The following is a 27,583-nucleotide window of genomic DNA, read 5'->3' as shown; positions in this document are numbered from 1 at the left end:
GTCATTTTGTAGTTGCGAACTCTTTAAAAGACTAGTAACTCTCTCAGCCTGAAGTTAAAATTTGTAAAATGAGGATAACAAAATTATTCTGAGGACCGATAAAGATATTTTGAGAGAACCTAAACAGTCAATGGCACATAGTGCATGCACGTTAGTTGCTCAGTTGTGTCCAGTTCTTTGCAACCCCCATGGACTGTAGCCTGCCAGGCTCCTCTCTCCATGGAATTCTCCAGGCAAGAATACTGAAGTCGGCTGTCATTCCCTTCTCCAGGGGATTTTCCCGACCCAGGGATCAAACCCGGGTCTCCTGCATTGCAGGCAGATTCTTTACAGTCTGAGCTACCAGGGAAGACCAATGGCACATAATCACTGTTTCAAAAGCACTGGTTCCTTTCTCTCCTTTTCTGATATTTAGTACTGCACGGACTTGGATTGTTTTCCCCTGTGAAGCAGTCCCATCAAAGGGGTGTATATCAAAGCTGGAACAATACATTTGGGGATATTACGCTAGAAACATCACTTTAATGTGATTTTGGCTCAGATGGTCTCAAATATTTATTCATATTTCAATATTCTAAACCACCAGGATTGTGAAGCAGAATTTTCCAACGTAAGTGTGGCAGGTCCCTATCCTGTGAGAAGTTCTCCCAAGGCAAAGAAAAGGACCTCATGGCAAAGTCTGACTGAGAATTGCTGCCTGCTGTATCCCCACAGGAATTAACAATACACATCATGTATTAAAACACTGAGACATCTTAAATTTAAAACAGCGAGTCTTTGCCTAAATATGTTTGACCTAGGAATCCCCTTATTTTCCCACAACACCTATTAAAATTTTCTTGAACTAACATTCTAAAAACCCCACAGGAAGAAAAAATTCTATGACATCAGCAATAATATTAATATATCTCTCTCCCTATTTAAGTGTTTTCCTAAGACAAGAAAACACGTCACATTTCCCAATGAGACTCCAACCATTTACAAATATGAACTTGGGAGACCTGAGGCTATGAGAGAGGCCCTAATTACCTTGGGCAGGTGGTATCCGGCCAGGGTGGTGTCCACTGCCACCTCCCGGGGCACGTTCAGAGGGAGGATGTTCCCCATTCGCAGCACCTCGTGGATGACAGCGTTGGTGTAGGGCATGGACTCTCGCGCGGCTGTGCTTGGCTGTTGTGATTGGCCGAGCACCCTGTCAATCTCAGCTTGGACTTTTTCTGGAAAATAAGAGGAGGTTGTATTATTCTAATATTCCACAATTTTTCTTAAGCCTGGTTAAGCTAAGGAATGGAACAACCAGGATCAAAATGGCTATGTTAGGTTATCCAGACTAGCTCTTCAGGGAGGTTATGTGAGTAGGAAGTAGGCCCTGGTCTGAGACAAATCTGGTGGCAAATTCTTGCTCAACAACATTCCTGCTGTGAGTTTCTGAAGCTCTTAGAGTCTCAGGTTCCTCTTCTTAATAGTGAGGATAAATCAAATAGCACCCTTTAGAAATACTGAGATTTACATGAACTAATTTAGGGAAGTATTCTGACCTGAACCAGGCCTACCCCGTGATGTGCTCACCTTGGATTTCAGGGTACAAGGCCATGTAGAGCAGACCCCAGGGCAAGGTGGTTGAAGTTGTTTCTGCTCCAGCGAAGAAGAGGTCCAGGGTATTGTAGATAAGGTTTTCTTCATGGAAACATGAAGCAGCATTGCCCTTATGCTAGAAAGCACAGTGATTATTGGTTTATTGAGACTGTTCTTAGTTGTCACAACACAGGGGGCTTCATCCCAGACAGAACATGGGAGGAGAGACCTTCCCTGTCGATTTTCCACTGAGGTGCCAGAGGGACCCTTTAATAGTTTAATAAATCATATCACTGCGTATTCCTCAATACTTCACTGACTTTCCATGACATTTAGACAAGTTCTACATCCTTCTTCTGATCTGGAGCTCCACATGAGCTGGCCTCTCACCCTCTCTTTTGGAAAGATTACCCTGGATTATCCCAGTGTTCCAATTATAATTCCAAGAGTCTCTATAAGAGGAGGCAAGAACATAAAGAGACCATATGAGGATGGCGGCAGAGAAGAGGATACATCAATGGTTTGGAAGATGGAGGAAGGGGCCTTGAGTCGTGGAGTACAAGCAGCCTCTAGGTGCTGGAGAAGTGCTTCAACAGATTCTGCCCTAGAGCCACTGAAGGAGCCAGGCCTGCCAACACCTTACCTTGATAAATGTGGGTCTATTTAAGCCCCTGAAGTTTGATTTGTTACAGCAGCATAGGAAACCAGAATCCTTTCACTTGTTCTTTAAGAACACTACTCAGGAAACCACTTAGGTTCTCTCACCTTTTCTATTTCCTGGAGATAAGCATCAATGAAGTCTCTTGCTTCAGCAGGATTCCAGTTTCTCTTGTGGTTTTCAATCACATTAGCAACAAACATTTTAAGTTTCTCCCATTTACTAAAGAGTGTTTGCTGGGGACCCGGAAGGAAATTCATTATCCTTGGAAAGACATTGTAGAGCTGATGGAGAAAACAAAGCAGTCATGAAGACAAGAGGGTGCCAGTTTTTCATTCTTGAAGACTAAGAAACCATCGTATCTTTATTTATATTTTCTTTGCTTACACTTAACCCTTTGAGCCACCCTTGATTCATCTTCTCTGTCTCAATCCTCTTCTTTTCTCTTGGCAAAGTATTCTAGCACTTCTTCCAAAATATAACCAATTTCAGACCACTTCTCACTACTCCATGTATTTGTCATTCTAGTACTAAGCACCAACATTTCTCACCTGGATGCTGTACACCTGGAGTCTTTACAAAGACTCCATCATTTTCCTTGATTCTCCCCTTAACCCCCTTCCCAGTCGATTTTCCACTGAGGTGCCAGAGGGACCCTTTAACAGTTTAATAAATCATATCACTGCTTATCCCTCAATACTTCACTGACTTTCCATGACATTTAGACAAGCTCTACATCCTTCTTCTGATCTGGAGCTCCACATGAGCTGGCCTCTCACCCTCCTGTCCCCTCTTCTGCTATCACTTGCTGCCATCTTACTCTCTCTTTGTCTTTCTAGTCTAGCCCCATTGGTCTCTGTGATAACCTCAAGGACGATAATGTTTAGTCCTTTGCATTGGCTATTCATACAATCAGATAGGTCTTCCTACAAAATCTGTACAACACTAGCCTTATACTTCATTCATGTCTGCCGGAAGCCGTTATAGGGGGTCCCGCCCATGACGAGGTCATGAAGAAAATACCGGGCAGGCAAGGCCGTCCGGGACCCCATCCATGACGAGGTCACGAGGAAAAAACCTGACAGGCAAGGCTGTCTAGGATAAGGGACCCTCCAGGTTGGCCTCGGCCTCTACCCCACCCTGTATCCTCCCCCCTTTTCTGCTGTTGTTCTTGTTTACCCTGCTGCGGATTCTTCTGTTGCCTGCCGAGAGCTCTCCTGCTGCTCTTTCACTGAATGAGGACCAACTTAAAAGCTAATTAATAAATCTCCTGGACGCTGGTACCCTATGAAGGGGCCAGGGATGAAGGAAATGCTTCCATTCAAACATTTTGCTGGCATTCTGGCTTGTTTGATAAATGTGTGATCTCATTGCACAAAATGCTCTTGACTGTTCTAAACATCCTAAACACAGGGGCCTATTACGGGCCTAAAAATAGGGGCCTATAAAGCATAGGCCCCTTCGCGGGGTGAGAAAAGCTCCACAAATATGATAGCCACAAATGTGCCTAACAGAAAATACTTTAGATAGAGATTAGCTGGCAACTTCTTGCAGGTGGTTAACTTTTAGACTAAGAGCCTGTTTTGTGCCATATCTGCTGTTTTTGCAGTCCTTCGCATTTCTGTTCTGTAAAAATGTAATCCTATCTAGTTCCCATAGAGATGATGCTTATTAAAAAGAAAATAGATTAATTATAAGAAAAACAGGGTCGGCTATTGAAGTTGCTTAAATCACACCAGGTGCAAGCCATAAAATGTTAGCAGGCCTGAAGGCCAAATGATAAGAAAGACTCTTGTGAACGAAAAAGTATGTGGGTGACATCCAGTTTCTGTTGAAGGTCAAGTTGCTGTAATGTTTTGAGATGACCTGTGTGTAAGCAATCTGCACTTCCCCCAAAGATGTTGTTAAGGATATAAAGGGGCAATGCAAAAATAAACTTCAGACTTAGCCCCGAGCTTTGTCTCACTCTCTCTCTCATTCACCGACGCTGTTCATCCTGAGGGTTCCCCTGGATCCTGCTGGGGCTGGACCCCAGCACATGTCCACATAAGTGTCACTTACTTGGACCTGTCTTACCTGGTATCCTCTAACTAGCAGCACCCCTGGGACCCTCTTCCTATTCCCTTATATTGTTTTATTATTTTGTTCATGGCAATTGTCTCGTGTGTGTGTGTGTGTGTGTGTGTGTGTATCTTTGAGTGTGCATAAAACAAGAATATTCATGGCAGCTTTATTCATAATATCCCTCAAATTAGAAATCCCTCTAATTAGAAATGTGTTTATTAATCCCCCAAGCCATTATTCAAGAGAATAACAATCAGTGTCACATTCATGAAGTGGAAAACTATGCAGAATAAAATGAAGAACTAACAAATGAGTCAAAGCAATGTGCTGAGGGGGAGTCAGGCACAGAAACACACATCTGAGGATCATGGAGGTGTGGAGCTAGGAAGGAACGTGGAAAGGAGAGACTCAAAAGTGATGGCAATACTGTTTTTTAAGGAAAAGGATGTAAGTGCATATGTGTATATCATAAAAAGTTCTGTACTTTAAATGAACGTAAGAAATGTTTTTTATCAACAGTAAATATTTAATGTGTGTGTGTGTTAGTCGCTCAGTTGTGTCTGACTCTTTGCGATCCCTTGGACTATAGGTCTTCAGGTTTCTCTGTCCATGAATTCTCCAGGCAAGAATACTGGAGTGGGTTGCCGTTCCCTTCTCCAGGGGATCTTCCCAACCCCGGGATTGAACCTAGGTCTTCCACATTGCAGGTAGATTTTTTTACCATCTCCAGGGACAAAAACACTAAAGTCAACAGAGTGGTTGTAAACAAGTTTGTGGTGAAGTCAATTTCAAAGGTTGCATTTTAGCCTAAAACAAAAGGAAGACCATCTCATCTGTATCTGACATTAGCCCAAAGTCTTTATCCAAGACAGGAAGTGAGAAGAGGCTTACCTGGCACCACACTGATGTCCTCAGATACATGACCTCATCGAACAGCCTCAGCATCTCCTGGAACTGATCATCCTGGTAGTCAAATCATTCCCCAAAGGTGATGGAGCAAATAATATTGGAAACTGCATTGTTGATTGTGAAGTGAGGGTTGAAAAGCTGTCCTGGAGGCAGAAGAAGAGATGGAGCCTTCAGATAGGTTTCTATTTTCCAGAGAGTCTACTCTATGTGACATATGACACATCGACTTCAGAACCACATCTGAGACCGTGTCCACAGCCCTCTACACAGGGTCTGACACACAGCAAGTACTTAGTCAATGTCTGGGAAGTCAAAGTGATGACCAGGATTTAAAACCAATAATAAGTTTAATACCCATCTTCTTCTTCTTCTTCATTCTTGACCCCCACGAGGGCAGGTCATGGTTAGCTGTTCACTGTCATTCCCTCAGTGGCCCACACAGTGCCGGGCACAGAACAGGCACATAGGCTCTAACTGAGCATCTGATTAGTGAATGAATAAACCATAGTCAGTGCACCTGTCCTAGGACCTGATTACCGTTCTCCTCTCCTATTTCCTGGATGAGGTAGGCAGCCTCCTCCTGAATGCGTTCCTCTAAGCTCTTCTTTCCTAAACCAAAGTTCCTCAGAGTTGTCAGGGCAAATCTCCTTTGTTCTTTCCATACATGGCCATTGGACATGATCAATCCTGGGAAAAGAAAGCTAATGTTAAAAAAAGCCAACAAGACCCATTCAGGATAAGGTACCAGATGGAGGAAAGGAGAAGGGCTTTAAGGTGCTTGAAAACTATTTAGAGAAATAATTCCAAAGCAATAGATATAATCACTTGAATTTACTGATTGTCCGTCCTGATGGATATGTTAGTATTTCTAATGCATTGTGTAATTTAGTGTTCACAGAAACTCTCTGAGGTAGGTACAATCATTACTGCCAAACCAGCCGCCTAACTTTGATGATGAGAAAAATGAGGCATGGGAGATAAAAGTAAACTCTGCAAGGTCACAGAGTGAGTAAGCAGCTGAACAGGCATTCAAATTCAAGTCTGCTTGACTCCAAAGCCTGTCGTTTGATTACTTGTCTCATAAGAATATTTAATTACTGGTTATGCCACATACCAAGTATGAACTAATGGATTAGAAGGAGTCAATACTCATAAGTAGAAAAGATCTTAAATATCTTAAAAAGATAAATGAATCATGCTAGATAACAAACTGTGGACACTGTGCAGAAAGAACACCACAGGCAAAGGAAAACAATATGTATGATGTGTGTAATAGAACTTCAGTGATTTTATAACACAGGAGAGGCCAACATCCTCCCATTTCTTCATTCCAGGGCACTCTTCAACTCCTTCTAATGTCTCCTTCCACACTGTCACCACTTTAGGGAAATGGCCCTCCCTCAATTCAGGATCCTTTTCAACCCCATCCAGTCAGCAGCATGAGATCCTTTCTTTCTGAAACATTCTCTGCCAATGGAGCCCAGGACACCACACTCTCCATAATTTTCTGGTAATTCTATGACTTCAGAGAAATTATCATACCTTAGGTTAACTATCTTCTATTAGGTCTGAAGCCTCCTCTCTTTACCCTATCCTCCATTTCTAGGAAATCTCAATTTCTAAAATTTCAAATCACATCTACTGACAGTAAACACATATTTTCTGCCTCTCAGCTCCAGACACATGTACAATTCTCTGCTTGACTCTCTTGGCTTCACACTCAGCATATTCATGACTAAATTCATGGTTTGCTCTATACAACTCCCTACCCAGGCCAGACAACACCTTGTCCTCCTCCATGTCTTCCCTCCTTCTTTACCTACCCACTTGGGTGTCTACCTCAGCACCTCATTCTCCCTCTGTCTAGGTCATCATGTCCTATTGGAGTTGCCTCCTGAGTAGCTTAAACCCATGTATCTTCACCACTCTCCTGGTCTAAGCTACTGGACTGACGTTTCTTTCCACTCTCCTCTTCCAGGCCACCACCTCCTCTAATCTAAAAGTCTACAATAGTCTCTTGTTTCCTTTATTCCATTCTTGACACTGCAGCTTAGAGAAGTCTTTAAAATGTACCATATAAATATGGTGATTCCTTCCTCTACTTAAACCATTCAGAACCTCCATTGTTATTAGGATAAAAAGCAACACCCTTAAAAAGAACTTGCATGAACTATTTCTGGCCAAACTCAGAAGCTTCATCTTCATTTAATTATCTCCATTTCATCCCTGTGCTTCCTGCACTGGCCACCTTTCAATTCCTCAGTTCACTGTCCGTCTTCCCAACTTGGAAACTTTTACATTTTATTCCCTCTGCTGCATTGCTTCATCACTTTATTAAATGTCATTTACTTACGTAAGTTTTTCCTGAGTCTCAGGACTAGATTAGATATCCGTAATAAGTGAACCCTGCTCTTATCTTCATAACACTGAGGTCTTAAATTATTAGTGTAATTGACACTGTTTTTCTTAATAGTATGTAAGTTATAGGACAATCAAGGATTTTGTATGTTCTCCTCACTGTTCTGTCACTGGTGCCTAGCACTAGGTACACCTGGCTTTCATGGAGTGAATGGATGTAGAGTTAATAGATTAAATGTTTCAAAGAGAAACTGGGAACCATCTGGAAAAACATGGCTTCTCCCAAATCCCTGACATTAGGGCTGACCCTGACAGGTTCCCATAGTGGGTGCCTTCAGCAGGGAAATGTGGGGACTCAGCTTCCTAGAGGGGCAGGAATATGATGGGCCTGGTTCTTGGGAGTGTTGGAGACCCTTTCACAGACCACAGGAATATCAAACATACATTGTTCAAGAAACTTACCTTTATTGTTAAAGATACATATTTCAATAGGCATCAAGGGGCGGTTGGCAAAGTTTTGGTCTTGGTGGACAAGGGCTTCTTTGATTAAGGGCAATCCAGTTATAAGAACAGAAGGAAATGTACCAAAATCCATGCTAAAAATGTTCCCATATTTCATCACAAACTGAAAAATAGAAGAGTCACAGTTGAATATGCATATGTCTCTGAATCCTGGAATGGAGGGTGCATGGGGCTGGCGGGAGGCTTGTATTGAGGGGAGTCTGTTTGTCTGTCTGTGTACCTTGAGCTGTAGGAAATATGTCTACCTGTTTCCATTTTTCCTGCTCTTAACTAGACTACACTATAGGACATAGACATTCATTATACACATTCATATGCTCAATGTACTTGAATTGGGTGAGCACATGTGTCCTGAGAATAAGGCATAAAGATTAAATAAACAAGGTCTCTAACCTCAAGCCTCTTAGAGTCTAGTGAAAAGAGAGAATTCAGCCCCATGTGACTCACCAGAGTAGGCAGAGAGATGTTTAGTGAATTCTGGGGCAGGGAACAGGGACTTCCTAGTAAATCAAATCTACTATACCAGGAGAGAATGTCCCCTTACTCAGCAGGCTGTAGGTGACAGAAGTTTCGTTATAGGGATTATGGAGAGGAGCACACTAGCTGTGGAGACATGTGGAAATCTTAACTCTGTGGTTGACTAGCTGTGAGCACTTAGGAAAGCTACTTCCCTTTTTTATGAGCCTCACCTTCCCAGCTATAAAAGGTAAAAAACTGTTCTTCCCTCAAAGCTTATGTAAGGGGGAATCCCCTGGTGGTTCAGTGGTCGGGACATCAGGACTCAGGCCTTCACTGCTAAGGACCTAGTTTTGATGCCAGGACAGGGAACAAAAGTCCCACAAGCAGCACTGTGTGCTCCCTCCCCTCCAAAGAAGTTTCTGTGAGGAAGAATGAGAAGAGCAAAGTGAAAGGCACTTTGTTCCCGGGTCCCTGGCAGACGGCCACTGGAGCCTCTGTGGAATGAATGGGCTCTGTGTGCAAAGGGATGTGGAAGCCCTTGTTCAAGGGGACAGATAGAATTTTCCTCTGTCTCAAGTTTCCAAATGAATAAAATGAGGGCTATTACAAATTCCCATCTTTAGGATTCTGGGGATAGCAACCATAATACAAAGATTAATAAGAAAATTATTTATTTTTGTTGATATATTTGGGAGTGTATTTTAACAAAAAGATTCTGATAAGGTATTGACAAAGAAATGGAGGGGAAGTGGCTAGAGAGTGGACGAAAGGAGCCCAAGAGGCAATCAAGTCAGACAAGTGATACCTCATTTATAACCAACAACTGGTTTTTCCTTGAGTTGGTTACTATACATTTTTGAAGAAAGGAGGAGGAGGGTAGATATAGAAATAAGCATTGGCTATGTGCTAGTTTACCCTGGGATAAACCAATATTCACAAACTTGCTTGGTTCCTATAACAACCGTATAATGTATTCCTAGTTTTCAGAAAATGAGGCACAGAGATTTAGTGCCTAGCTGGTGGGCATAAAGTAGAGCTCTTTTTAAGTCGCTCTGTATGTCTCATCCTTAAATGAAGGCAAGGAGAAAGCATATTTTCTCTCTCTTCTGCTGAGTGATGGAACTCCCTAAGGATTAACTGGCCACATTACTTCCCAATTAACTTCCACTAGGACGTGAGTATTGGTGATGTGTGCATCTTCTGAGTCGCGTCCTTGAAGGAAATTTCCTTCTCACCACCTCCCACTTTCCCCTTCATGTTGAGTGTCGTGAGACCAGAGCAACAAGATAGAAGCACTGAGTATTTGGATAATCTTGTGGAGCAAAGCATCTTTGCTATCCTGGTCTTCCTGCCTACATCTCAACTTGTGAGAGAGAAATAAATTTCAATATTTTCACACCACTGTATTTTGGGATTTTTTTGTTACAAGCAGCCTAATGTATGTCCTCATAAAACATTTATCCTCCTTATCTATCACTTCCTGTCCTTAGTCCAATTAGATTTTTTTCTTATTCACATATATGTTCCTATAATAAGCCATATAGTTATGGTAGAGAATGTTTCAGAAATGCGGGAAATAAGGAAGGTTCCCCTTATGCCAAACAAATCAACCAGTTTCTTCACTGCCTTCTCACTTTGTTTTAGCTCATGTTACTTTCCCATTTAAAAATCTACTGTCCACTTTACTCCATGTAGCCACTTGCCTCACAGTTATTTCAAGTTCAAGAAAATTCATTTCAGCATCCTACAGAGATTATCCCCATGGCTTCTCATTCACTGAACCTACCTAATAACACCTCATTTGGTTACCATAAATTTATACCACACCTTTCATCATATACTCTATTGTACTATGCCTGTCATATGATAAGCACTTCATAAATATCTATTGGATAAATGAAACCCTGAATAAATCTGCTAACTATCTCAAGAAGTTTCAGGCAACATAAGTAGAGACTGCGGGTAGGAGTCAAGTCCTTGTTTGGCCATTATCAATTTTGAATAACTTATGCAAATCACTTGACAGTTTTTAGTCAGTTTCCTCAGCCTTAAAATGGAAACAACACTAGATGATGTAACAAGCTATATATGCATAGCCTGTAAGCGTTACAGGAAGCACTTAAAGCAGAATACAGAGACGTACTCAAAAACACTACAGATACATTAAAACGGGGTTCTTACAAAATATTTAAGTGACTCACAGAAAGACCAGAAATGAGAAATAGAGAAACAGAAAACAAAGTGAAAAATAGAAAATAAATAATAAAATGGTAGACTTAACTGTTCACACATCAGAAATTGTGCTAAATATAAAGGATCTAAGTTCACGAATAAAAGAGAGATTGGCAGAATGAAAAAAACTTATGTTATATATAAGAACTCATATAAGAACTCATTTCAAATATAATCATGTAAGTAGGTTAAAAATGAAAGACTGAAGAAGCATATGCTATGCAAATACTAATCAAAAGAGAGGTGTTTAGCTATACTGTATCAGGTAAAGTTCAGGCAAAGGAAATCAGGGATAAAGAGGGAGGTTATGTAATAATTAAGAGCCAGTTCACCAAGATGACACAACAATTTTAATGTGTGTGTGCCAAATAAAAGAGACGTCAAATACATAAAATAAAACGACCAAAACTAACCAGACTGACCAGACTTAAATGTCCAAGTACAGTTGGAGGCCTCAATAAGCCACTCCCAGTAATTGATAGAATTAGTAGATAAGACATCAACAGGGGACAGAAACACTAAACAATACACTCATTTCTTAAGGTCTGACACAGTACAGAATACTCCAAACAATGAGAGCAGAAGACATATTTTTGAAGCATCTGTCATGGGTCATAAAACCAACCTTTACATATTTGTTCAAAGTTGAAATCATATAGTTAAATGTCCTCTGACCCTAATGATCTCCAACTGTAAATCATTAACAGGTAAAGAAAACAAGAAAGGCTTCTAATACTTGGAAATTAAACAACATATTTCTCAAAAAATGTATCTTATCTTTTAAATTCTATATACTAATCTCGTCACTTAGTGCTACCAACTGGGTGTTTCTCCCAGAAAGTGATGAAGCCATCTCCATCTGAGCTTGAGTTTGTAATACAGGCTTGTGTTGAAAGTGCTCCAGGCATTTCTAGGGAACTAGAACTATTTTGAGCACCAACTATAAGCTATGTTAACATTGAACATTCCTTTTATTTAATCATCACAACCACCTACCACAGAGCTGTCTGTCAGGAAGGTCCTTGTGCTGAGAGGCAAGGAAGCAGCTGATAATTCTTGAGATAGTGTTGAGTGATGAAGGGAATTTTATGGAATTCAGGGTGGCCACAGTTAGGGAGCTCTGATGGAAGAAGACGATAAAGTGGAAAGAGGCTACAAGAAGGGATCCATGTGGCTCCCTAAGGAATATGAACTCTGGGAAGCAGCAGGAAGCACTAAGAAAATCTTGGCAGAGGAATGACATTTTTAAATGAATACTTTATTGAGAGTGGATTGTAGATGGAGGAGCCTGAAGATGAGGGGCTCTGTCCTTGTGGGGATGGGAGCAATGTGGTTGACAAGTGGTGAGGATTTAGGTGGCTCAGACCATAAAGAATCCACCTGCAATGCAGGAGTCGTGGGTTTGATTCCCGGGTTGGGAAGATCCCACGGAGGAGGGACTGGCAACCCACTCCGGTACACTTGCCTGGAGAATTCCACAGACAGAGGAGCCTGGCGGGTTACAGTCAGTGGGGTCACAAAGAGTCAGACACGACTGAGTGTCTAATACTTTCTTCTTTTTCTCATCATCATTTTACACAAGGGAAACAGAACCTCCCAGGGAAAGTATAGCTTCCCCTTTCTCTTTCTCCACCAAGGATAATAATATTAAAAGGACAAAGTGGGAGATTTCCCTGGTGGTGCAGTGGATGAGAATTCACCTGCCAATTAGGGGACATGGGTTCCATTTCTGGTCTGGGAAAATTCCATATGTCACAAGCAACTAAGCATGAGCACTTCAACTACTGAGCCCGCGATCTAGAGCCAGCAAAATGCAACCACTGAAGTCCGTACACCTGAAGTCTATTCTCCACAAGAAAAGTCACCACAATGAGAAGCCCGCACACTGAAACCAACAGTAGTCCCCACTTGGAGCAACTAGAGAAAGCCCTAGCAAAAGCAAGGATGACCTAGTGCAGCCAAAAATAATGTAAAAAAAAAGACAAAGTTTTCATACTATAAAAAGGATGTCCAGGTAATATGTAACAAGACGCAACTAAATGACTTAAAACCGTATTGTGTCTGTCACCCTCAAGGCTCCAGTGAAAGAAACGGAAGAGACAAAGGGCCACCTGGTCAGTCAAAAACATTTACTAAGCATGCAGAGCGGGTTCTGAACCATACTCTATCCGAGGATCCCTGAGAGAAGAGAAAATATGCAGATGACTAAGCTCCTGGCAGCATGTGAAGGCTTCAGATGAGTGCTTGTTGTTACTGAATCCCTAAATGGTGTTGGACACTTTGCAGCCCCATGGACTATAGCCCTCCAGGCTCCTCTGTCCTTGGGGTGTCCCAGGCAAGAAAACTTAAGTGGATTACCATTTCTTCTTCAGGGGATCATCCAGACCCAGGGATCAGACTGGCATCTCCTGCTTGGCAGGCTGATTCTTACCACTGAACCACCTGAGAAGCTACAGTTCAATAAACTTTTTCCAACAGCTAGATGGATCGAGATGCATTTTCTGTTTTGTACAATAAACTTGCACCCCACCCCCAAAGTATATCTCGTCCAGCACACTCAACAGTGAACAGTTAACAATATTTCACACGTAGAAAGCACGGTGAATCATGCCACTTGCTACAGTCAAGAGAGAGGCTCCAAGTGGCTGTACCAGGGTGCCTGCTTTAGTCTTAGGAAAGTGAGATTGTTAGTCGCTCAGTCGTGTCCAACTCCTTGCGACCCCATGGACTATATATAGCCCGCCAGGCTCCTCTGTTCATGGGCTTCTCCAGACAAGAAAACTGGAGTGGGTTGCCACTTCCTTCTCCAGGGATCAAACCTGGGGCTCCTGCACTGCAAGCAGATTCTTTACTGTCCGAGCCACCAGGGAAGCCTCCAGGAGGTCCCCCCTCCCAGTCCTCCCGCCCTCGGTAGCCTGAATGGCCCCTGTTCCGCAGGTCAGGGTCAGGACGCGCGCGGGCACCGTCGCTCGCTCCTACCCGCTGAAGCGACAGGTGCGCATTGTCAAAGTCCAGTTGGAAGAAGTTGCCTAGGAAGGGTAGGCGCGGGGGCCCCGGTGGGTAGTTCTTTGGTCGCCGGCTTTTGAGAAAATCAGCTAAGAGGAGAAAGACAACGGCCCCCAGCAAGACAGTGCCAGGACGGAGCGCGGCCCAGAGGGCAGCCGCCAGGGAGCCCAACGCCTCCAACTTGGCTGCGCTGGTCCCCCTTCCGCGGGCCGAGTCTGCGGAGGTCCCAGCGGGGCTCTGCCGCCACGCTGCCAGCACCGCCCTCCTTCCCCGTAACCGGCTTCCCAGGCCCCGCCTCGCCCGTCCCTCTGTGCAGCCGGTCTTTTCCTTTCTCTTTGGTGCTTTCCTGCCCCACCTCCTCCTGCTCTTCTTCTTCCCTCCCCGCCGCAACCCTCATTGGCCCCGCCCCTGGCGCGCCTGACTGCCGGTGACCAGGTCCGCCGGACCAGCCCTGGTTCTCCCCCAGGCCCCACCTCGCCCGCTCCCGCCAAATCTCTGCCGCATCGCTCCTTGCATCTGAAATCCGGCCTTCCTCCTGCCCACCAGCTGTCGCCATGGGATTCTGGAAAGAACACAGACTTGGGTCTTGGTAAAGGCCAGGCTTGGAGCATTTTGTTGTTGTTTTTGTTGCTATTTAGAGAGCCCGTCATTCTCTGAGACCAAGGGTGCCCTAAGGGTTTTGGTTTCATTGCATCTCAGAGAGCTCCACAGACACTTGAGCTTTGTGTTTTTCAGTCACCTTCTCACCAAAGGATTGGAGCCCAGCCTCTTGAACTTTGGTAAAAACAACAGCACCTGACAGTGAGGCTGCGTCATGACAGGCAGCCTAGATTAGGAGTAGGCCTGGTTTTCCAGGGTAACATGATTATCAGGCCACCTGGAGCCAGCCAATCAATATGCGCCCAGTAAGGAAAAGGGAGCCTATCAGGGGAAAGCTGAAAAGCCCGCCAACGCCCAAGTTTGAAAAAAGCCTGCGAAGGTTTGAGCCAATAAGATTACTTTGCAAACATGTAACCAATCCGCTTAAGCCAGCTACCAACTGCTTATGCACACCTTATAAATTGGGTAACAGCTCTGGCTCAGCGCTTTCTTACCCTGCACCACTGTGTTGGTTGTGGTAGTAAGCCCTGACTCGAGCCAGCAATAAACTTCCCTTTTTTTGCGAGTTGCATTGTCTTGGAAGCCTTCTCTCTTCCCGCTTGGGGATTCGGACATTGGGCATAACACTGATGTTTATTGTGAGCTACTCTGGAACAAGGCACTGAACGCTCCTGTTTACAAAGATTGCTTCAGTGACAGAATTATGTAGATGCCTTTATTTGTTCCATTTAGCAGTTAAGGAAAAGGAAACATTTTTTTCAAACAAAATTTCAGAAAATTTGTTGCTAGGCGACCCTTTCGAACTGTAGTGCCGAAGAAGATTCTCGAAGTCTTGAGACTCTTGGCAGCAAGAAGATCAAACCAGTCAAACCTAAAAGAAATCAACCTTGAATATTCATTGGAAGGACTGATGCTGAAGCTCTTGTACTCTGGCCACCTGAGGCTAAGAGCCAACCCATTGGAAAAGACCCTCATGTTGGGAAAGATTGAAGGCAGGAGGAGAAGGGGGTGACAGAGGATGAGATGGGTGGATTGCATCACCATCTCAATGGACATGAGTTTGAGCAAATTTCCAGGAGATAGTGAAGAACAGAGAAGCCTAGGATGCTGGGCTCCATGGGGTCCCAAAGAGTTGGACATGACTTATCAACTGAACAACAAAAGACCTGCCTTAGAAGAAATGTTAAACTAAGTTCTTCAGAAAGAAGGAAAGATATATAGGTCAGACACCCAGATCTAAATAAAGGAAGACTATTAGAGAAAAAACAAATTAAGATGTATTAACTCTCTTATTTTCTTTTTCTAAATTGATCTGTTGGATAAGAGTTTATTCAAAATAAAAACAGCACTAATGTATTTAATGATTCTAGCTTAGAGATAAGTGATATGAATGATGCAGTGTTGGAAAGGACAGAAGGGAGGAATTAGGAAAATTCTGTTACAAGGTACTTGTACTACCAATCAAACAGAGTAGTGCTAGTTGAAGATGGGTATTTGAACCAGTTGGAAGTGTATGCTGTAAGGCAACCACTGAAGGTTTAAAAAAGAAATATTCACATGCTAAGACAGAAGAGAAAATGGAATTATACAAAATACTCAGAACCAGGGGAGAGAGAAAAAGAGTGAAAGACAAAAAAAATTAACAAAAATTGAATAGAAAACAATAATGACTATGGTAGATAATAGTCTGTATCAATAACCACATTAAACATTAATATTCTAAATACTAATTAAACTGGCAGAGTCCATAAAAACACCGAGACTCATTTCAGATGGCTGTTGACAATATACAGAAACACAAATGATTTTTATAGCTTGACTATGTATCCTGCAACTTTTCAGAGTTCATTTATTATTACTAACAGAGGTGTGTGTGTTTGTATGTGTGTGGCGTCTTTAGGGTTTTCTACACTTAATATGCCAGGAAATTTGAAAAACTCAGCAGTGATCACAGGACTGGAAAAAGTCAGTTTTCACTCCAATCCCAAAGAAAGGTAATGCTAAAGAATGCTCCAACTACCGCACAATTGCACTTATCTCACATGCTAGTAAAGTAATGCTCAAAATTCTCCAAGCAAGGCTTTAGCAATACATGAACCATGAACTTCCAGATGTTCAAGCTGGTTTTAGAAAAGGCAGAGGAATCAGAGATAAAATTGCCAACATCTGCTGGATCATCGAAAAAGCAAGAGATTTCCAGAAAAACATCTATTTCTGCTTTATTGACTATGCAAAAGCCTTTGACTGTGTGGATTACAATAAACCATGGAAAATTCTTGAAGAGATGGGAATGTCAGACCACCTGACCTGCCTCTTGAGAAACCTGTATGCAGTTCAGGAAGCAACAGTTAGAATTGGGCATGGAACAACAGACTGGTTCCAAATAGGAAAAGGGTAAATCAAGGCTGTATATTGTCACCCTGCTTATTAAACTTAAATGCAGAGTACACCATGAGAAACACTGGGCTGGAGGAAGCACAAGCTGGAATCAAGATTGCCGGGAGAAATATCAATAATCTCAGATATACAGATGACACCACCCTTATGACAGAAAGTGAAGAAGAACTGAAGAGCCTCTTGATGAAAGTGAAAGAGGAGAGTGAAAAGTTGGCTGAAAGCTCAACATTCAAAACTAAGATCATGGCATCTGGTCCTATCACTTCATGGCAAATAGATGGGAAAACAGTGGAAACAGTGGCTGACTTTATTTTTCTGGGCTCCAAGATCACTGCAAATGGTAACTGCAGCCATGAAATTAAAAGACGCTTACTCCTTGGAAGGAAAGTTATGACCAACCTAGACAGCATATTAAAAAAGCAGAGACATTACTTTGCCAACAAAGGTCCTTCTAGTCAAGGCTATGGTTTTTCCAGTAGTCACGTATGGATGTGACAGTTGGATTATAAAGAAAGTTGAGCACTGAAGAACTGATGCTTTAGAACTGTTGTGCTGGAGGGACTGTTGAGAGTCCCTTGGACTGCAAGGAGATCCAACCAGTCCATCCTAAAGGAGATCAGTCCTGGGTGCTCATTGGAAGGACTGATGTTGAAGCTGAAACTCTAATACTTTGACCGCCTGACGCGAAGAGCTGACTCATTTGAAAAGGCCCAGATGCTGGGAAAGATTGAAGGCAGGAGGAGAAGAGGACAACAGAGGATGCGATGGTTGGATGGCATCACTGATTCAATGGACATGAGTTTGGGTAAACTCTGGGAGTTTGTGATGGATAGGGAGGCCTGGCGTACTGCGGTCCGTGGGGTCACAAAGAGTTGGACATGACTGAGTGACTGAACTGAACACATTAAGATAACATCCTCTTCACAGAGAGATAGTTCTAGCTCAGCATGAAAAAGAACAGGATAGTTAGAAATAAACTTAATCAAGAAGGCAAAGGATGTATACATTGAATACTGTAAAGTATTGCTGAGCAAAATTAAAGAAGACACAGATAAATGGAACTATATTTCATGTTCATGAGCTGGAAGACTTAATGTTACTTAACTGTTCACCTTAGCCCATGCAATTCCTATCAAAATCCCAAAGACATTTCTTACAGAAATAGAAAATGTATTCCTAAAATTCATGTGAAATCACAAAGAACCCTGAGTAGCCAAAGCAATTTTGGAGACCTCATATTTTCTTCAATGAGCTATATATTTTAGATGCTCTAGTGAAGTGGTATCATGTAACATTTGTCCTTCTGTGGCTGGCTTATTTCACTTAGCATAAAGCCCTCAAGGTTCATCTGTTTCTAAAATTTCATAGAATTTCCTTCTTCTTTATAGATGAATATTTTCTTGTATATGTAGTCCACATTCCGTTCATTTATTAATGGACATTTAACTTGCTTCCACCTCTTGGCTGTTATGAATAGTGCTGTAGTGAATATGAAATGAAAATCTCTCTTCAAGATTCTGATTTCTATTCTTTTGGGTAAATGCCCAGTAGTGGGATTACTAGATCATAGGGTAGTTCTATTTTCAATTGTTTGAAGAACCTCCATACTGTTTTCTGTAGTGGCTGTACCATTTTACATTCTCACCAGTGGTACACAAATATTCCAAATTCCACACTAGAGGTTGTCATGGACTAGGGGAAGGAGAAAATGAAAAAAATTCTGTTCCATGGGTAGTGAGTTTCAGTGATATATAATGGACAGTTTCTAGAGATCTTGTTTACAACAGTGTGCTTAGAGTTCACAATATTATACTGTACACTTAAGTTTTATAAAGCAAGTATATCTCCTGTTATTTGCTTTTGATCACACAAACACACACACACACAAAAGACCCAACTATATGGTGTCTAGAACAGGCCCACTTTAAATATGAAGACACAGATATGTTGAAATTAAAGGATGGAGGAACACACCATGATAATGCCAATCAAAAGAAAAGTGAAGTAGCTGTAATAAGTGCTGATATCAGAGCAAGGAAAATTATCACAAACTTTAAAAGAGCAGTATGTAATGGTAAAGGGTCAGTTCTCAAAGAGGACATAGCAATTCTATAATGTGTATTCCCCTAACAACAGAGCTTTAAAATACATGCAGACAAACTGATGGAACTGCAAGGAAAAAGAGATGAATTCAGTATTATGTTGGGTTGGTGAAACCATTTGTTTTTTTCTTTCCTGAAAAATGGCTTTAATAGCGCTTAGTTGTCTTTAACTTCTTTCTAAACAATTTTGTTACATTGTATTGTGACAGTTCTCATATCAGCATGCATTTAAAAACATTTAAATTGTGTGAATTTTTGTGTAACCATTTAATATTGAATATAGAAGGGAAAAAGCAACATTTTCAGAATATTAGAATATTATTTAAGAAAGGTAAAAATGCAACTGAAACACCAGTAAACATTCATGCAATGTACAGAGAAGGTGCTGTGATTAATCAAAAGTGTCAATAGTGATTTGTGAAGTTTTGTGCACAGATTTCTCGCTGGATGATGCTCCATGGCCAGGAGATGATAGTAATTGAAGATGATACCAATAAAATTGAGGTATTAACTGAAAACAGTCAACCTTATACCACATAGAAGATGACTGACAAAATATCCAAATCAAGCATTGAATATTGTTCACACTGTCTTCGTTATGGTAATTGCTTTGATGTTTGGATTCCACATAAGTGAAAAAAACTTTATTGATCATATTTCCATATGTGATTCTCTACTTACATGTTATGAAAAGTATCAGCTTTTAAAACAAATTGTGATGGGTGATGAAGAGTGGATACTGTACAGTGATGTGGAACAGAAGGCATCATGGGGCAAGCAAAGTGAACCATCAAGACCACACTAATGGCTGGTCTACACCCAAAGCAGGTGATGTTGGTGTATGGTGGGATTGAAAAGGAGTCCTCTATTATGAGCTCCTTCTGGAAATCAAATGATTAATTCCAAGTACTATTCATAGTTAGACCAATGAAAGCAGCACTGAGACAAAAAGTATTTGGGATAAGTTAACTGAAAATGCATAATCTTCCACTAGGATAACTCAAGAACATATGTTTCTTGATGACCAAGGAAAAACTGTTACAGCTTGGCTGGGCAGTTCTGATTCATCTGCTAAAATAACTAGACATCGCACCTTTGGATTTTCATTTATTTTAGTCTTGACAAAATTCTCTTAATGGAAAAAACTTCAATTTCCTGGAAGACTGTAAAAAAAAAAACAAAAAAAAAAAAAAAAAAAAACACTTGGAACAGTCCTTTGCTCAAAAAGATAAAAACTTTTGGGAAGATGGAATTGTGAAGTTGCCTGAAAGATGGCAGGAGGTAATGAAACAAAATGGTGAATATGTTGTTCAGTAAAGTTCTTGATGAAAACAAAAAATATGTCCTTTATTTTTACTTAAAACTCAAAGGAATTTTTTGGCCAGCTAATAATTAGAGACTTAAATACTGTTGTTCAGTCGCTAAGTTGTGCCCAACTCTTTGCGACCCCATGAACTGCAGCACTCCAGGCTTACATAAGTAATCCTCTGCCATTAATGGACAGAACCAAGAGGAAGAAAATCAGCAAGGACAAAGTTAAGCCATAGGCCATTATCTGGATCTAGTTGACATTTATAGAACTCCTCAGGCAACAAGAGCAATATACACATTCTTCTCAAGTTCATGAAAAACAGTCATCAAGATGGACCACATTCTTATAAAACACACTTTATCAAATATCAACATAGAAATCATACAAATTATGCCTCCATAACAAAATGAAAGTGAAAGTGAAAGTCTCTCAGTTGTATCCAACTCTTTGCAACCTCATGGACTATAGAGCCCATGGAATTCTCCAGGCCAGAATACTGGAGTGGGTAGCTGTTCCATTTTCCAGGGGATCTTCCCAACAAAGGGATCAAACCCTGGTCTCCCACATTGCAGGTGGATTCTTTACCAGTTGAGCCACAAGGGAAGCCCAAGTGAAAGTGAAAGTCGCTCAGTCGTGTCCCACTCTTCGCGACCCCATAGACTATATAGTCCATGGAATTCTCCAGGCCAGAATACTGGAGTGGGTAGCCTTTCCCTTCTCCAGGGGATCTTCCCAACCCAGGAAGTGAACCAGGATCTCCTGCACTGTAGGTGGATTCTTGGCCAACTGAGCTATCAGAAGCCCAATAACAAAATGGAGCTATAGAAGTCAAAAAAAGAATGGTAGGTAGAAAACTACAAGCCACTTGGCTATTGAATACCTCACATATAAATAATCATGGCTCAAAGAAGAAATCTCAAAGAAAAAATAAAAACACCTGTTAACAAATGAAAATATAACTTGTCAAAATGTGTGGATGTAGTGATCAGTGCTTTCAGGATGCACTTGGAATTTATACCATTGAATGCATATATTAGAAAAGAAGAAATGTTGAAAATAGTAGGTAGAATAGAGGTAAAAGCTTTTACCTCATGATTGTGGCAAAAGAAGAAAATATCAATTGTAAAGAAAGCACAAGAAATAAATAATAAAAATTACAGCAGCAATGCACAAAATTGAAAATAGGAAAACAATACAGATAATGAACAAAATCAAAAGGTTTTGAAAAAAAGATTAAAAATATTGGCAAACATTTAACTAAGTTAACTAAGAAAAAGAGAGAAATGGTGTAAATTACTACCATAAATGAACAAGCATCATCACTACTAATCTCATGGACATTATAAGAAAGCAATATTATGAACAACTCTAGGCCCACAAATTTGATAACCTAGATGAAATGGGCCAATTCATTGAAACACACAGTCTATAAGAACTCACACAAGGAGAAGTAGGCCTGTATCTATTAAAGAAATAGTATAAATAATTAGTAATCTTTCAAAAGAGAAAGCACCAGATCCATAAGTTTTCACAGATGTATTCTACCAAACACATAATTTAAGAAGGAAATTATAGCAAGTCTCTACAATCTCTTCCAGAAAATCAAAGCATGCAAAATACTTCCTAATTCCGTCCATGAGGCCAATTGGAACAACTGGACATCCCAATGCAAAAAATCAGTCTGAACACAGAACTTACACTTTTTACAAAAGTTGACTCAAAATGGATCACAGGACTAAATGTAAAACTCAAAAGTATAAAACTCCTAGAAGATAACAGGAAAATATCTAGATGAACTTGAGTGCTTGTCATTATTTTTCAATACAACAAATGTATGTTCTATGAAACAAGAGTAAGTTAGAATTTTTAAAGTTCGTTAAAATTAAGAAAATTTCGTACTTACTTGAAAACGCACTTTTGAAAACTTGAGGAACTGCATGCCATATTTGTTTCAGAGCAGCTGTTCAGATAACTGTGGTTAAGAACTTCCACTGGAATGTGTCCAGAGAAGACTGATTAGGATGGATAAGATTCCCAACTTTTACTGAAAGCAAAGTAGATATCAGATAATATATTTCAGAACTTTTGCCTTAATCTAATTTAATTCTTACAACTCTCTCTATGAAGTGAAATTCTTCTTCTTCTTTTACAGTCGGTCCAAAAGAGAGAAGTGTTTTTGTCAAAGCTTACAAAGGCAGAATAAACGACACGGTCAAATTAGGAACCTGGGTCTTTTTACTCAAAGAACTTTGTTAATTATTTTCAACTATGACTTTTAAGAAAATGGTCTATAGCGGCTATGAAACAGGGTACCAACAAGTGCTCAACATTACTCATCATTAGGGAAATGCAAATGAAGATGACAAATGAGCTATCCCTTCATTCTTGTTAGAATGGCTATTATCTAAAAGACAAAAGATATCAAGTGTTGGAGGGTACATGGAAAATAGGGAACCCTTGAACACTGTTGGTAGGTAAGCAAACTGGAAAACAGTATAGAGATAATTTAAAAATTTAAAGTAGATCAACTGAGTGACACAGCTGAGTGACTGAACTGAACTGAACTGAAAGCCTCTGTGTGAATCACAACAAACTGTGGATAATTCTTCTAGAGAAGGGAATACCAGACCACCTTACCTGCCTCCTGAGTAATCTATATGCTATTCAAGAAGCAACAGAACTGGACATGGAACAACACACTGGTTCCAAATTGGGAAGGAGTACGTCAAGGCTGTTTATTGTCACCTGTTTATTTAACTTATATGCAGAGGACATCATGAGAAATGCTGGGCTGGATGAAGCACAAGCTGGAATCAAGATTGCCAAGGAGAAACATAAATAACCTCAGATATGCAGATGACACCACACTTATCGCAGAAAGTGAAGAGGAAATAAACAGCCTCTTGATGAAAGTGGAAGAGCAGAGTGAAAAAGCTGGCTTAAAAATCAACATTCAAAAAACGAAGATCATGGCATCTGGTCCCATCACTTCACAGCAAATAGATGGGGATACAATGGAAACAGTGACAAAATGGGCTCCAAAATCACTGCAGATGGTGACTTCAGCCATGAAATTAAGATACTTGCTCCTTGGAAGAAAAGCTATGACATATGTAGACAGCATATTAAAAAGCAGAGACATTATTTTGCTGATAGAGGTCTGTATAGTCAAAGCTATGATATTTCCAGTAGCCATGTATGGATGTGAAAGCTGGACCATAAAAAAACTGAGCACTGAAGAATTGCTTTTGAACTCTAGCATTGGAGAAGACTCTTTAGAGTCCCTTAGACTGCAAGGAGATCATACCAGTCAATCCTAAAGGAAATCAGTCCTGACTATTCATTGGAAGGATTGATGCTGAAGCTGAAGCTCTAATTTTTGGCCACCTTATATGAAGAGCTGACTCATTAGAAAAGACCCTGATGCTGAGAAAGATTGAAGACAGGAGAAGAAAGAGACGACAGAGGATGAGATGGTTGGATGGCATCACCAACATGATGGACATCTTTGGGCAAGCTCTGGGAGTTGGTGATGGACAGGGAGGCGTGGCATGCTGCAGTCCATGGGGTCACAAGGAGTCGGATATGACTGAGTGACTGAACTGAACTGAACTCATATGTATAAAAAGGGCTTCCTGGGTGGCTCAGTGGTATAGAATCTGCCTGCCAATGCAGGAGACACAGGAAAGGCAGGTTCAATCCCTGGGTCGGGAAGATACCCTGGAGGAGGAAATGGCAAGAATACTCCAGTATTCTTGCCTGTAGAAACACATGGACAGAGAAGCCTGGCAGGCTACAGTCTATGAGGTTGCAAACTGTAGGTGAGCATGCAAGCACATATATATATATATATATATATAAATATTTCACATATTAAGTAAAATATATATACTTCCTGCAGGCAATGACTTGACTCCCTTACAAGAAACGGGAAGAAATTTGGAACACAATAGTCTCATCTTCCTAAGAAGAGGAAATATAGATTGGAATTTGGGATGATTGATATGGACCAATGTCCCTGGACCCAAATCCTCAGTGCCCATGTCCTTCTTTCTTGGTAGCTTTGAATAAGCTGGTTTAAGTTAGATCACAGAGAGAAGATCTTGACTTGCAGGTAGACTCTGAGTTCCCAGGTCTAACATGGAAACATCCAGGAAGCTCTCCTTGTTTCTTAGTCATCTGCCAGCTCCTGCCTCCTGTCTGTAAACACACAGGGGCCTGGGAAGTGGCTCCTCTGCTGGACCCCTCCCTTGTGCACGTCCTCCAGTCATGCCCGATCTGAACACATTTCTATACGACTCAGGGTGTCCCGAGTGCCCTGCTCCTCATCTGCTTGTAAGAGGCTAAGATCCAACCTAACTTTAAATAACACAGAAGCCTGTGCAGGTCAGTGTCTCTAATGCTGACAGCAGTGAGGGAATATTCACAGCCTGGGATGATTTTTAGGAAAATCTGTCTCATCCATGATGTCACAGAACATGTCATTTGCTGCCACACTACATGTCAGACACAGACACAAAGGAATAGGGAAAGGGGACCTGGAGCTTCCAAAATAGATGAGAAATGAGGGAGTTACAAGAGTACTGAAAACAAAACCCTTGTGTAATGCTTTTACTGGTCAAGAGTTCATATTTTATAGTCTCTTAATGAGCTTTGAAGAAAGAAGAGACATTTTGCATGGCCAGAAAGTTGAGCTAGACCCCATTGTGCGTCCCTAAGCTTCCTGGTAAATTGTGGTCATGCTCTATTTGGGTCTGGGTCTCACTGCATCTGTTCCACAGGATGAGTGTCCATGGGTTTCCCACTGATTCCACAGGGAGTAGGTAAATGCTTGTCCTTCTAGAGTCATGGTAAATGTGCAGCAGAGCAGGAAGGGATCTCAGAGACGTCTCAACAAAATTATATATCTTACAGTTTAGGAGACTGAGCACATAAGGAAAAGCGTTTTGGACAATTCTCAGTCTACTAGGGGGATGATCTGATTGGGGGAAACAAGAGTGGAGTACAAGGTCTCACATGTTTGGGAAATTCAAGTTCTGTTTGATTCCTTTTGATCTCGAAGTATCATTTGTGGTGCTTTCCAGAGATGCAGCTCTCCAGGAGGTTACAAAGAAAGTGTATTTGGGTGGCAGCTGGGGCTCTCACTTTCTACTCTAGCGCAAATCCTCCCCACGCACTTTAGGAAGCACAACCATTCCTCCTGGACTTTCAATTGGCTCTGACAGACTCAGGCTACCTCCAGTCAGACTCTCTCCCTCTATTTATCTTGCTCTCCACCCCTACTTCTGTCTCTCTTTCTAATGGTGCCTACTGATCTAGCTTTTCTCTGAATCACAAGCGACAAAAATGAAAAGCCACATGTCCTCATGGCCCCGTTTATTCTGAGCTATTTAAATCCCTTAATTCTAACAGCCTTAGGAAAAAAGGCTTTCTATAAGGTTTAGTGCAGTTTGTCAGGTTTCATTGTATGTCTACTTGGGGTTGGTATCCAAGCCTCAGGGACTCTCGGTGGGAACTGGCCCTCTAGTTGATGCCATTTTCTCCCCTCATGACCCCACAGGAGGGATGAGCATGATTCCTATCTGTTTAATTCTACTGTCTACCAATGCTCGTCAGTTGTGTTGAGGCTGCGAATAGTGTGTGCGTGTGTGTTAGTTGCTCAGGTGTGTCCGACTCTTTGCGACCCCAAGGGTTGGAGCCTGCCAGCTTAATACTTGTCAATAAAAAACTGACAACCAATTTTCAAGAAAAGATCACACCCACTATGTTGTTACCACCAATATGGGGGTTGGGAATAATGCATGAGAGAGGATTTAAGGTAAGAAGTCACCTCAAAGACAGACAATATTTCCACATCTGTTTCCCCCAAACTGGCTTTCCATATTCAGTTAAATGTCATGACATTCTTCTTGGCTGTGGTGTCTGAGGCCAAGGTAGTGTTTCCTTAGATAAACCAGAGAAACCATTTCTCCATAAAACTGTGCCTATCAATCAGGAATCTACCTCCCTGCTGACTTCCCAGGGGTCAGTCTGAGGCAGAAGCAGAATAAGCCTGCCCGGTGCTATCAAGTTTGAGGGCCCTTCTGGGCAACCTCCCTGCTGCCCCAGGGCCCAACTTCTAACTCTTATCCACCATTGGGCACCACTTTGTGGCCCAGTGGTAAAAAATCATCTTGACAGTACAGGAGATGCTGGTTTGAACCCTGGGTTGGAAAGATCCCCTGGAGAGGGAAATGGCAACCCACTCCAATATTCTTGCCTGGAAAATCCCAAGGACAGAGGAGCCTGGTGGGCTACAGTCCATGGGGTCACAAAGAGTTGGACATGATTGAGCACATAAGCAGGGAAGGTGACTCAGGCCATCACAACGGGCCAGAAGCAAATCCCCATGTAAGGAAGGAAGCAGGAAGGCGGCAGATCACAGCTATGACTTTCATGATGTGCTTTATGATTCCAAGCCGCTTAAAGCCCATTATTTCCTCTGATCTTTACAGTACTTTTCCCTTTAGAGATCGTCCACTTTAAATCCTCTGGATGAAAATGAAATCACTCCCAACATAATTGATTTTTTCAAGGCCCCACTGGAGACGGTAAAGCTGGGGTTTGGATTCAGTTTCCTCTGAGTCCAGTTCCTATGACCTGTCCTAGAGGCACTGGATGCTGCTCTCTCACTTCTGAGCAGGCGCCCTGCCTTGGGTAGGCAGGAGAGGGGAGGAACAGGCCCATTCTTCCTGCTTTCCTTCCCCTCCTCCTCGTGATGTCTTCTGGCCCGAGGAACAGCACAGAGCCAGTGGCTGACGGGCGAGGGTCAGTTTCACTCTGAACTTCAGGCTCAGCTCCTTGTTGTCAGGCCAGTTCTGGCCAATTGTTCTCCAAGGCACACCTACTTTTTCTGAAAGACAAAAATATGAGTTACCTGTTCAGGTGGTGTCTGTAAAAGCAAGGAGTGAAACCTTCCACCTCTTCTTGCAAATCCTGAGCAAAGGGAGGGTCTGCCCAGCCCTGGGCCTTTATGTACTCAACTTATTTGATCACAACCACCTGGGTTAACCTAAGCCCAGCAAGCTAAATACACAATCACACACTACATTGCTTCAGGGGTTAGGCTGCTGAGGCACAGGGTGAAGAAGGTACAGGCTGTGGATAGAGCAAGAGAGGGGCTGGGTTGACCTACAAATGACATCTAGTCTAAAGTCTTTCAAAAATCCATTAGCAAGCGATAACTATAAAAAGAGACAAAAAGCAGAACTCTGTTTTAATTTTTCTCAATTTTTAAAAGAAAACTGTTGAGAATTATAAGAAAGTATAAGTATAAGAGAAGTATAGGTATAAGTATAAGAGAAGTATAAGAAAGTTTCTGAAGTACGAGGAATCTTTTCTCTACATCAC

The 27,583-nt window shown here is 41.7% G+C and overlaps 1 pseudogene; it reads right to left on the bottom strand.

Moving 5' to 3' along the window:
• LOC133039982 (cytochrome P450 2J2-like) overlaps positions 1-27,583 on the bottom strand; it is a 46,987-nt pseudogene that overhangs the window by 10,652 nt on the left and 8,752 nt on the right.

This window comes from Dama dama, chromosome 20 (assembly GCF_033118175.1).
Source record: "Dama dama isolate Ldn47 chromosome 20, ASM3311817v1, whole genome shotgun sequence".
NCBI classification, from domain to species: Eukaryota; Metazoa; Chordata; class Mammalia; order Artiodactyla; family Cervidae; genus Dama; species Dama dama.
This window is presented reverse-complemented; position numbering and strand designations above follow the sequence as displayed.